Source organism: Podarcis pityusensis (genome assembly GCF_964106645.2).
Source record: "Podarcis pityusensis genome assembly, chromosome: Z".
Lineage (NCBI taxonomy): Eukaryota > Metazoa > Chordata > Lepidosauria > Squamata > Lacertidae > Podarcis > Podarcis pityusensis.
The window spans coordinates 6,148,846-6,161,267 of record NC_138044.1 but is presented as its reverse complement, the minus strand read 5'-3'; the positions used below and the strand labels follow the sequence as shown (position 1 = coordinate 6,161,267).

General features: G+C 41.2%; 1 long non-coding RNA gene across 5 annotated transcripts; it reads right to left on the bottom strand.

Annotated features, from left to right (window-relative positions):
• Positions 1 to 757: 757 nt before the first annotated feature.
• On the bottom strand, positions 758 to 11,995 carry LOC308468646. 5 transcript variants are annotated; one of them, XR_013981763.1, is made up of 3 exons: positions 11,869 to 11,995; positions 9,891 to 10,841; positions 758 to 1,356 (listed from the first exon to the last, which is right to left on the bottom strand). It is a non-coding gene; the product is annotated as an uncharacterized lncRNA (long non-coding RNA). The 5 variants fall into 5 exon arrangements; XR_013981764.1 differs by having other exon boundaries at positions 758 to 1,351; XR_013981765.1 differs by having other exon boundaries at positions 9,896 to 10,841.
• Positions 11,996 to 12,422: the final 427 nt, after the last annotated feature.

The window sequence follows — 12,422 nt, the reverse complement described above, 5'->3', positions numbered from 1 at the left end:
AAAAATTGATCCTAATCAGATTTAACATCAATTCCAACACCCCCCAAAAAAACTATACTGCTGAAACAATTTACAAAGATGCCATTCAAAAATATTGAGATAGATTACTAGTGCCCCAGCCTTTAGTGAGGTGTCAGAGGGTAGAGAAGAAATGGCTCTGATGGGATCAGTGATGAACCATTAAAACAATAGGTGGCAAAATGTGGGCAATGGTTCCAGATCTCAGGGCTGTGACAGACATCTCATTGGAGCTAGGAGGAGGTGCCACAGATGTCTATGCAGATTTGGTTGTTACCACTGGCTGAATCAGGAATATGAGTGAGGAGACCCTTTGTATCTGCTTTGATTGATTTTTATCACTTCCAAATTCACTTCCTCATCTGAGTAGTCAAAGCTGATGCCTGATCTGATTGAGGTGCTGTTATGTACTGAGTTGAATAGGATCCAAAAAGCAGCAGTCTGATTGGTCCTAGAACAATAGGATTCAGAATGCAGCAGTCTGATTGGTCCTAGAACAATAGGGTCCAGAATGCAGCAGTCTGATTGGTCCTAGAACAATGCAGCAGTATGACTGGTCCGCAGGAGCCACCCAATCCAGCTCCATGTGGAAGTGAATCTGCAACCTGATTGGCTTACAGGAGAATCCCAGAATTAGCCAATCACGTGCGACCCATTGTGTAAATAATGTATATAAAGCAGATATTTTGCGGGAACTCTCATTCCTCACTACTATGAGCTGAATAAAGAGCATGAAATCCACACTCGACTCCAAGAATATTTCAGGTGCTATATTCTTCCACTGCAGATAGCCACTTGCCAGGCAGCAGGGTGCTGTGGTTGAAGCTGCCAGGACTGAGTGCCGGTCCTCATTGAAAAGACTGATATGCAGATCAGCGACCAGATAGTCATATAGAAACTGCAGCTTGTACTCCTACTTGTCCACCTGATGCCTTTTCTTCATCTCCACCTCCACTTGGTTGCGGGCATGTTTCAACTTCACTTCCAGGACTGAATGTTCAGACACTGACTGGCGCAGCTTCTCCCTTGTTCCCTGCATGTCATGGTCTAGCCAGCAGCATCTCTGGCGCATCCCCTCAAGTCACTGGGCAATCTAGAGGCAGTCCAGTTAAATGCTGCTGTTGAACTCTATGAGCCTGAAGAGCCGGTCCAGGCAGCACATCAGCTGTGGGCACAGGCAATTCACCCTGATGTTATTGGGGCATACAGACTCAAGTCAAGTGAATTTGGAAACACACTGACTGTTCACTGAACGGATTTAAGTATATCACTTAATCACTTCCTTAGATAACAATTCATACTGCTGCCATTCACACAAAGCATCCTCCACCATCTAAGCTAGAAGAAATAATAACAACGAAAACAACAACAATAAAACAACTATTAAAAACCTGAAACTATCCAAGTCTCCCAGCTTGAACAGAATTATGGGAGCTTTCTATAAAGCATTCCAAACTCAATTGGTACCTCTTCTTTCTAAGTTGTTCACAAGTATCTTTTTCTAGAGGGGAAGTCCCTAGCACATGGAAACCAACAAATATTACAGTACTTCCTAAGCCATTAAAAAAGCCAGCCTGAGTTTAACCAAACTGCGGGAGGCAGTGGAAGACAGGAGTGCCTGGCGTGCTCTGGTCCATGGGGTCACGAAGAGTCGGAAACGACTAAACAACTAAACAACTAAACAACAACAACAAGCCATTAAAAAACCTGTAACTAACCAACTCTTACTGACCCATTTTATTGATAAATGTGGATGCAAAAAATCCTGATAAAACATGAATTGAACCAAATTACATTAATAAAGACCATATATTATATATTCACCATAGATATGTATATCATTATTCCCATCAGGCAGATACTAAATATTATTCATGGCCTATGCCCAACCAAATTCTTTTTTTTTTTTTTTTAAATATTTATTGGGGTTTACAATAAGAATGAATATAATGAACAGTATAACAAATATCTTAACATAGTTTCACATTTTCTTTGGACTTCCTCACATCTCCCGCTCCCACTTTCATCATTATAACTTTTTACCAGCAATTTATTATCTTATTTGCATTCTTATATCTCATTTATGTATTTATAATCTTATAATTCTCAAAAAGGTTTATATTTTCTCAATCTCACTTATTATCTTAAATCATCTAAGTTAGTGGTGCTCAATTATTTATGATCTAGCATCCTGCTTAACATTCACTCAAATTACAATGTTTTTGTAAGTAATTCTTAAATTTCTTCCAGTCCTCCTCCATCTTCTCTTCTCCCAGGTCACGAATTCTGCCTGTCATCTCGGCCAGTTCCATATAGTCTATCAGTTGCATCTGCCATTCTTCCAGTGTGGGTAGATCTTGAGTTTTCCAGTGCTTTGCGAGAAGTATCCTTGCTGCTGTTGTTGCATACATAAAAAATGTCCGGTCCTTCTTTACCACCCCTTGGCCGACAATACCCAAAAGAAAGGCCTCTGGTTTCTTTGTGAAGGTATACTTAAATACCTTTTTCAGTTCATTATAAATCATTTCCCAGAACGCCTTCACTTTAGGGCAGGTCCACCAGAGGTGGAAGAATGTTCCTTCACTCTCTTTACATTTCCAACACTTATTATCAGACAGGTGGTATATTTTTGCAAGTTTGACTGGGGTCATATACCATCTATATATCATTTTCATTACATTTTCTTTCAAAGCATTACATGCAGTAAAATTCAACCCAATACTCCACAACCTTTCCCAGTCCTCAAACATGATATTATACCCAATGTCCTGCGCCCACCTTATCATAGCCGATTTAACCGTTTCATCTTGTGTATTCCATTTTAACAGCAAGTTATACATCCTTGAAAGTACCTTAGACTTTGGTTCTAACAGTTCTGTTTCTAGTTTCGATTTCTCCACCTGGAACCCTAGTTTCTTGTCATTTTTAAAGACTTCTTTAATCTGAGCGTAATGTAACCAGTCTCGCACTTTATCCTTCATTTTCTCCAAACTCTGCAATTTCCAGTTGTCTCCATCTTTTTCTAGTATTTCCCAATATTTTGGCCATTTAGCCTCCATATTGGGTCTTTTTCGGGCCTTAGCTTCCAAAGGTGAAAGCCACCTTGGAGTTTTATTTTCCAACAAGTCTTTATATTTTGTCCAGACATTAAACAGTGATTTTCTGACAATATGGTTCTTAAAGGCCTTATTTGCTTTAACCTTGTCGTACCATAAGTATGCATGCCATCCAAAAGTATTGTTAAACCCTTCCAAGTCCAACACGTCAGTGTCTTCAAGAAGTAGCCAGTCTTTTAGCCAGCAGAACGCTGCGGCCTCATAATACAACTTTAGATCTGGCAGGGCAAAGCCCCCTCTTTCTTTCGCATCAATTAATATCTTAAACTTAATTCTGGGCTTTTTGCCCTGCCAGACAAACTTAGAAATATCTCTCTGCCACTTCTGAAAGCACTCCGTCTTATCCAAAACCTGAAGTGTTTGAAACAAAAACAACATCTTTGGCAATACATTCATCTTGATAGCAGCAATTCGGCCCAACAAAGAAAGTTTCAATTTTGTCCAACTGTCTAAGTCTCTCTTAATTACTGCCCAACACTTTTCATAGTTGTCCTTAAATAGACTTAGATTTTTTGCTGTTATGTTTACCCCTAGGTATTTTACTTTTTTAACCACATTAAGTTCTGTCTCTTTCTGAAACCGTTCTGACTCTGTATCTGTCAGGTTTTTCCCCAAAACCTTAGTTTTCTGTTTATTTAATTTGAATCCCGCCACCCGACCAAAATCATGAATCAGTTGTAATACTCTTTTCGTACTAGACTCTGGCTCCTGCAGGGTCAAAACCAAGTCATCTGCAAAGGCTTTTAATTTATATTGTTTCTGTCCGACCTGAATTCCTTCCACCAACCGGTCCCCTCTAATCATATTCAATAGCACTTCCAGAACCGAAATAAATAACAAAGGGGAAATAGGGCAACCTTGTCGTGTTCCTTTTTCAATTTTAAACTCCTCTGTAACCACATTGTTAACTATCAGTTTAGCTTTCTGCTCTGAATATATCGCCTCAATCCCATTCTCAAAACCCCGTCCCACTCCCATTTCTTTTAAGTTTCCCATCATAAATTTCCAGGAAATGTTGTCAAAGGCCTTCTCCGCATCTATAAAGATTAAAACTGCTTTTGTGTTTATATCTGTTTGCAAAAGTTCCAAAATGACAATAATGTTCCTTGTGTTAGCAAACAAATGTCTGCCTGGGAGAAAGCTTGCCTGGTCCTTGTGAATTACTTCATTTAAAACTTTTTTAAGTCTATTTGCCAAAATGTCTGCAAATATTTTGTAATCCACATTTAAAAGGGAAATGGGACGATAGTTCTTAAGTTGTGTCTTTTCAGCTTCCGTCTTTGGTATCAATGTGATAAACGCTTCCTTCCACGACTCCGGTGCCCTCTTCCCCTCCATAATTTCATTGCTGACCTCCATCAAAGGTTGTATCAAGTAATCTTTTAATGTCTTATAGTATTTGGAGGTCAGCCCATCTGGCCCTGGAGATTTGCCCAATTGCATGTTCTGAATGGCCTGTTCAATCTCTTGTCGTGTTATTTTACAGTTCAGGATTGTCTTATTTTCTTGTGACAATTTTGGTAATCCATTTTTTGCCAAGAATTGTTTAATCTCAGCCTCGTCTTGCGGCCCTTGAGTGTATAATTTTTTAAAATATCTCTGGAAACACTTTCTAATGTCCACAGGATTCTGGATGTTTCTTCCTTCAATCTCTAAATTTGTAACCGTATTTAATCTTTGTCTTCTCTTCAACTGCCAAGCTAGCAGTTTCCCACATTTATTCGCCGACTCAAACGTTTTTTGTTTCATTAATTTGACCTTCCACTCTATTTCCTGATTTATCAATTTAGAGTATTGTGCTTGATAGAGTTTGATTTCTCTCAGAGTTGGCTGTGACTTCGGGTTTAATCTTAGCTTCTTCTCTAATTCTTTTATTTTGTCCAGAATCTTATCTTTTTTCTCATTTTGTGTCCTTTTCTTTACTGCATTCTGTTGTATCAAGAATCCCCTCATAACGGCTTTACTTGCGTCCCAGACGATTCTTTTTTCCACCGTAGTGTTCATATTTATCTCAAAATAGTCCTTCAAAGCTTTTTGGGCCTTCTTGGTGATTTCCTGATCTCTGAGTAAATTGTCATTCATCTTCCATCTAAAAGAGCCGGTTGGTAACAGTGTCATGTCCATCTTTACTGCATTGTGGTCGGAGCAGGTCTTTGGGCAGATTTCCACTTTTCTAGCCTTAGGTGCCAGACCTCTAGATATCCATATTTGGTCGATTCTTGTCCAGGTCAGTTGGGCTTCAGAAAAGAATGTTCCCTCTCTTCCCAGGGGGTTTTTTGTCCTCCAAATGTCGATCAAATCCATATTGTCTGTCATTTCAAAAAAGGTTTTAGGTAGTCTGCCGTCTTTTGTAACATTTTGACTTTGTGACTTGTCCATGTTGGTTGATACTACCCCATTCATATCTCCCATCATAATGATGTTGTAATAGTCCAGATAATCCAGCATAGTCTCATGCAACTTCTTGTAGAATTCCGATTTCCCTTCGTTTGGTGCGTAAATTCCTAATATCAAAAGTTTCTCTCCTTGGTGTTGTATCTCAATTGCCAAAATTCTTCCATGTTCATCTTTAAATAAGAATTTGGGTGACAGGCTCTCTTTCGCATATATCACCACACCTCTCTTCTTTACTCTGTCCGAAGATATAAATTCCTGGCCCAATCTTTTGTTTATTAACACTTTTCTATGGAGCCTTGTCACGTGTGTTTCCTGTAAACAAATAATGTCCAATTGTTCTTTTTTTAATATATGAAATATTTTCTTCCTTTTTTCCGGAATGTTACCGCCATTTATATTCCAGCTCAAAAGTTGCAGAGACATCCTGAATAAATCTGATTATTTTTCTAGGGGTGGTATCTTATTCACAGGATCTTCAGGTTCCACAGGTGCCGGTACCGCCGGTGCTCCAGGCCCAGAAGGTAGTTCAATTCCTTTTTGGAGGTCCTCTTCGTATGTAGACAGAAATTTGTCTCTCTCTTCCAGTGTTCTAATTTTGACCTTCTTCCCTCTAAAGGTAAGGGATATTCCTTGGGGGAATTCCCACCTGAAAGCAATTGAGTTGCTCCTTAATAATTTAACAAGTTCAGAATAGGCGGCTCTAAGGTCCAACAGTTGTCTAGGAATATCTTTGTAGATTTCAATTCTTCTGTCCAGAATGTCCAGTGACTTTCCGTAGTGTAGGCCCAAAATCTTGTCCCTTTCCTCCTTTGATCTCAATGTTATCAGGCAGTCTCTGGGCCTCTCCTTCTTTATGAATCTTCCAAGCCTGAAAGCTGACACAATTTTAAAGTCTTTTTCCTCTAAATTCCAAAACTTGGAGAATTCTTTAGTTAGAAACTCAGCTAGGTTGCCTTCTTCTGCTTCTTGTAACGACCTAATCCTTAGATTATTCTCACGGTTTCGCAATTCTATCATAGAAAGATAAATCTGATGTTCCCCTACTTGTTTGCTGAGTGGTCTTACCTCTTGTTCTAAGTTTTCTAGTTTTTGACTAGTGTCCTCAGCCAATTTCCGATTTTCTGCTGTGGCCTCCGTCAACTGTCCAATTGCCTGTGTGTTCTGTGTGACTTGTCCAGTTAATTTATTTAGGCATTCTGTATTTTGATCAATCTTAGCTGTTTGCTCATCTGCTTTCTTATCCAAAGCTTCCAATTTTTCATAAATTTTCTCTAAAATAGAAGCAGATGATCCTGAGGCCATATCTTCCAATTGTAACTGCTCTATTTCTCCCTCCTTTGCCTGTGGCAGAACGGCTTCTTCTACTTCTGAAGGCAGAGTAGGTACAGATGATCTACGTATCTGCGAGGCTGAGGTTAGGGTTGTCAAAGTTGTTTGTCTAGTTCTTCCTCTTCTTCTTGTGCCACTCATTCCAACGTTATCTAACAGTCAAGGTCACGCTGAGTTATTCCCATGGGAAAAAAGAGGCCCAGAGAGAACAAGCGGCCGGGAAATAGAAAGTAAATGTAAAGTCACTGTTTTGAATTTCCAATCCTCTAGAGGGAGCTTAAGATGTCTTTAGGGAAGAATTCTAATGTAATTTAGAGCCTGATTTAATGTCCAAGAACCTTCAAATACAAATATTTAGCAGAGTTGATGTTAACAGTCACTTTGTTTCAAACAGTGCTTACTGGTCTTCAAAAGATGTTTCAAAATAGCAGGTCCAGATACCCTCAGATTGTTACAAGTTCTGATACACAATAGCCAAATCTGCAAAACTGACAGCTCAGTCTCTCAAAGAGCTCAGGCAGCTCCGGACCCTGGGTTTCTCCTTCCAATTGTAATTCCAATAGAAGAAAGATAAATCCAATGCAAATAAATAGTTCCAAGTCATAAACTTAAAAACTTTACTTTATATAGCAGATTCAGTGGGTGCTCAAATCAATAAGGTTGAAAGTTCTTTTTAAGCCTCCACTCCTCCAGCTCTTTCCTTTTAAAAGTTCAATGGCAGCGGAAGACGGACTTCCTGTTTCCACGTCTCTCCGCTTTCAGCCAAGTTCAATACTTTAAATTTCAGCTTTTAGTCTCAGATTGAAGTATTTCAGTCTTTACTCACGAATAAGTTGTTGTTTTCTTCCGGATCCAAAGTTTGCAGGAAAAGGGATCAGCGCTCACCGGCAGCAGCAGCGCGGCTTCGCTCCGCAGATCGCGAAACGGCTCTCAGCGCCGCAACCCCCCTCTACGTTCCGGAGCCCCTTACGGGGTTCCTTTACCGCTTAGGGGGTCGCTTCTGGCGCCCACCTAGCCTCAGGACCACAGGCTCTTGCTGCCTGTGGGTTTCCGACGTGGGTCTCCGCTTCGCCGTAGCGGACGACCCTTTTCTGCGGAGCCTCCTCCTCGCTAGTGGAAGAGGACCGCCATTGCCGTTCGCGCCGCCCCCGGAAGTCTTGCCCAACCAAATTCTACTGAAATATTCAAAGTAGACATGACTAAAGCTTTTGATTGATTTAACCAGCCTTTTTTGTTTGCTGCATTGACCAGATTCAGGATATGATTCCCCCTTTGCCAATTTGATAAAAAGACTGCATGATTCTACCCATGCAAACATACAGGTAAATTGAAGATACTTTGGGGGTTTTCCTCATCTGCCAGGGCACAAAGCAAGATTACCCTCCATCCCTTCGGCTTTTCGTTGTAGTCATGGAATCAATGGCCCTAGCACTCCAACAGAATCCATCCATTTTGGAAATAACAGTTCGTGGTAAATGATATACCGTATTTTTCGCCCTATAGGACACAATTTTCCCCTCCAAAAATGAAGGGGAAATCTGGGTGCGTCCTATGGGGTGAATGCAGGCTTTCGCTGAAGCTTGGAGAGCGAGAGGGGTCGGTGCGCATCGACCCCTCTCGCTCTCCAGGCTTCAGGAACACATCCGCAGCCTAGGCAGCCCTGCGGGAGTTCCTGTGGGATAGCAGCCTGCTTCCTGGAGTGTCGGGCGTGCTGAAAGCAGAGCGCCCGGCGCTTCGAGTTCCCGCAGGGCTGTCTAGGCTGCGGATAGCAGCCTGCTTCCCGGAGCGCTGGGCGCGCTGAAAGCAGAGCGCCCGGCACTTCGGGAACACATCCGCAGCCTAGGCAGCCCCGCGGGAGTTCCCGCAGGGCTCCCTATGCTGCGGATAGCAGCCTGCCGCCCAGCGCGAGGGGCGCCCTGAAGCAGAGCGCCCCGCCCACCGGGCAGACATCTGCAGCGTGTTGGAGCCCTGCGGGAGTTCCCCGCAGGGCTCCCCACGCTGCGGATAGCAGTCTGCCACCTGGCGCGAGGAACTTTCCTTTATTTCCCCCCCAAAAAACTAGGTGTGTCCTATGGGACGGAGCGTCCTATGGGACGAAAAATACGGTATATTGAACTTCTTTGCAGATGACAATACAATGATAACACCATATCCTCAAATTTTAATTCTGGCCATCATGCAAGAATAATCCCAATTTAACTCGGTATCTGGATTTAAAGTGAATTATGGAAAATCAGAATAGTTTTGCATTCAAACGCCTCCAGAATTAATACATGGTCTTCAGAAATTCTCAGTTCTTAAACTGTGTAATATGCACATTCATTATTTAAGTGTGTGTGTGTGTGTGTGTGTGTGTGTATACATACACACACAAATGTCAAAACTGGAATAAATTATAAACCAATAATCACAGACTTCAAAACTAACATGAGAATTTGGAAAAACCTATATATGACTTGATGGGGTCATATTTCAACAGTTAAAATGTTACTTCAGAAAATTTTGCTTCTTTTCAAACTATTCCTATCCAGACTAGACCATTATTAGGTGACAAAAGCTTATTATATAATTTATTCATCAAGATAATTGATCACAACTACACAATATTGTATTATTTACCCCTACTGACAGAGGGATATCCCAGCTTAAATGGTATCATTGTGCATCTCATCTTAGAAATATCTGCTATATAATAAATGGACATGAAGAACTATATTTGTTATATTTGTTAACCACAGAAATTAGATAATTGACCTTTGTCCCTATTGAAATTCATTTTGTTAGCTTGGGCCCAGTTATCCAATTATTTTGAATTTTGATTCTGTCTTCTGTGGCATTAGTTACCCTTTCCAGTTTGGTGCCATCTGCAAATTTGATGAGCATCCCCTCAGTTCTTTTATTCAAGTAGTTTATAAATACTTTGTTATAATGTCTTCCCCTCCTGCCCTTTACAAGGGGGAATTTTGTATTCAAGCAGCATGTTTGGCACAGTAAACTTTTAATTTTTGGATCTGTGTGTTCAGAGCTCACCTGACCTGATTGAATTTGGCAAGGGAGCTTGATGGGATCTGCTTTACCTTTGCTGTGTTATTTATTCAGCAATCTTTCCCTTGAGGAAAAGAGCTGGCCACCTGCCCCTTGTTGACAGATGCGCTCACTTTGGTTGACTCACCAAGCTTGTCATGTGTCTTGTTGATGTTTGCTGCTTTCCACATTATGAGGTAGCACATGATTCACTGAAGCAAATGGAAAGTTGCTGCTACTCGAGGTGAGACAACTTCAGTGGTAGAGATTCATAGTGGTGAAATGTGAGCTCGTTGGTGCTCAGATCTGTCCTCTTTGCTTGCACAACCCATTTGCATTGATGATCCAGCGGAGGATGAACATAGAAACAGGAGGTTGCCTTATACGAAGTCAGAACCTTGGTCTAGATGGGAGCTTTTCCCAGCCCATTATGGAGATAGGAAATTTAACCTGAAACCTTCTGTGCACAAAACAGATGCTCTACAACTGAGCTATTGCTCCACCCCAGGAGTAAAAGGAACCTGGACAGGAGAAAGCTAAAAGGCAATACAATAAGGGGCCAAACTGAACAAGAACAATCAGAAATGCAGAAATGAACCTGAGCGAAGCCTACAAAGGAAGCTTGTTCAATGCAACTTGAATTGAAGCAGGCCACACCTGCAAGGAAAGAGTGGAAGAAAATAGGAACTTGCTCCCAATTCTTCACAGGCTAAATTGTTTGATGCCATATAATGTTGTTGCACAGTCCACCTGTTAAAATGGCCCACAGGAGGTGGCAAAGTTTTAGAGCTAGCCCACCTGCTCAGTCCAGTTTCCCACCCTTGATAAAGATGATGGAACCTGTTGCAATTGTACAGGTTCCCTACATGGTTTAGAACCTGAGAAGATAGGAATCTAAATTGTATGAGAAGCCTCCATGTGTAGAAAAAGCTGGGGGAGGGGTGGCTAGCAGGAAAGCTAAATACAGTGGTGCCCCGCAAGACGAATGCCTCGCAAGACGAAAAACTCGCTAGACGAAAGGGTTTTGCGTTTTTTGAGCTGCTTCGCAAGACGAATTTCCCTATGGGCTTGCTTTGCAAGACGAAAAATGAAAACGTCTTGCAAGTTTGTTTCCTTTTTCTTAACACCGTTAATATAGTTGCGACTTGACTTCGAGGAGCAACTCATAGAACGCGGTGTGGTAGCCTTTTTTGAGGTTTTTGAAGACTTTGGTGATTTTTGAAGCTTTTCCAAAACTTCTTTTGCAGCCATTCGGTAAGTTAAACTTTTAAAACTTTTTTGGGGGGTTTTGGATTTTGGGTTGGGGTGTTTGGAATTCAAGGACTTGGTGTTGGGGAGGGGTTTGCAAGAATCTGGAAGCTTGTGTGTGTGTGTTTTCTGCATTTTTATGATTTTCTGTGACCATTGGGCCACTCTGCTGTTTTTTAAAAAAAATTCTGGATTTGAATTTCTGTGTGGTGGGTGGCTGGGGGAACAGTTGAGGAGGGGTTTGCAAGAATCTGGAAGCTTGTGTGGTTTTTTCTGCATTTTTATGATTTTCTGTGACCATTGGGCCACTCTGCTGTTTTTTTAAAAAAATTCTGGATTTGAATTTCTGTGTGGTGGGTGGCTGGGGGAACAGTTGAGGAGGGGGTTCTTCAGCAAGAAGCAAAGAGTGGAAGAGGAACCTTCTTCGAGTTGTCCCCCAGAGTCTTAGAAAATGTACTGTACACTTTGTTGATTTTTAAATGTTTTTCTGTCATGTTTAGAAACTTAATTTATTGTTCCTTCAATTTTTGAAATGCTCTTTACAGTATGTGTGACTTTAAAGAGCACTTAATAAACTCTTGTTGTACCAAATTTGGCTTTGTTTGGACTTTTTTTGACCATAGGAACGCATTAATTGAATTTCAATGCATTCCTATGGGATTTTGTGCTTCGCAAGACGAAAAATTTGCTAGACGAAAAAACTCGCGGAACGAATTAATTTCGTCTTGCGAGGCACCACTGTAGAGGCATATTTCTGTATCTCCAATCGCCCTGGGACAAATTCTAATCAGAGTGGATTCTACTGACATCTAATCAAAAAGTTTTATACAGCCTCAGCATGGAGATGATTCAAGAAATACGGGGACCAAAAAGGAAATCTGTAAGATTAGTGCTTCAGAAAGAAATAGAGGGAGCTCTGTATGAGGCTTCATGAAGGCCCCAAAAGGCAAGAAAGCAGCTGCTGTAATGGAAGAGGCCAGAGAGTCAGATGATTACATTAATAAAATAAGGTAGGCACTGGCCTTGGACTGGAGAGCAGCCCCAACTTCACTTGAGCAGAAATTTGATATGTGCCTGATATTTCTAAAACATAAAATGATGCACACAATCTTGCTCTAACTAACCAGTCTGAGATCCAGCTCTTACAAATGACAGAAGATTTTGCTATGAAGTTTGGAGGAACAATCAGACAGGGACAGGAGGTAAAAAATTCATCTAAGAGGCCTACCAGAAAATCAGGAAGGGGAGTGACTGCAAGAAAAACACTGGGGCCTAATTTGAGCATTAGAA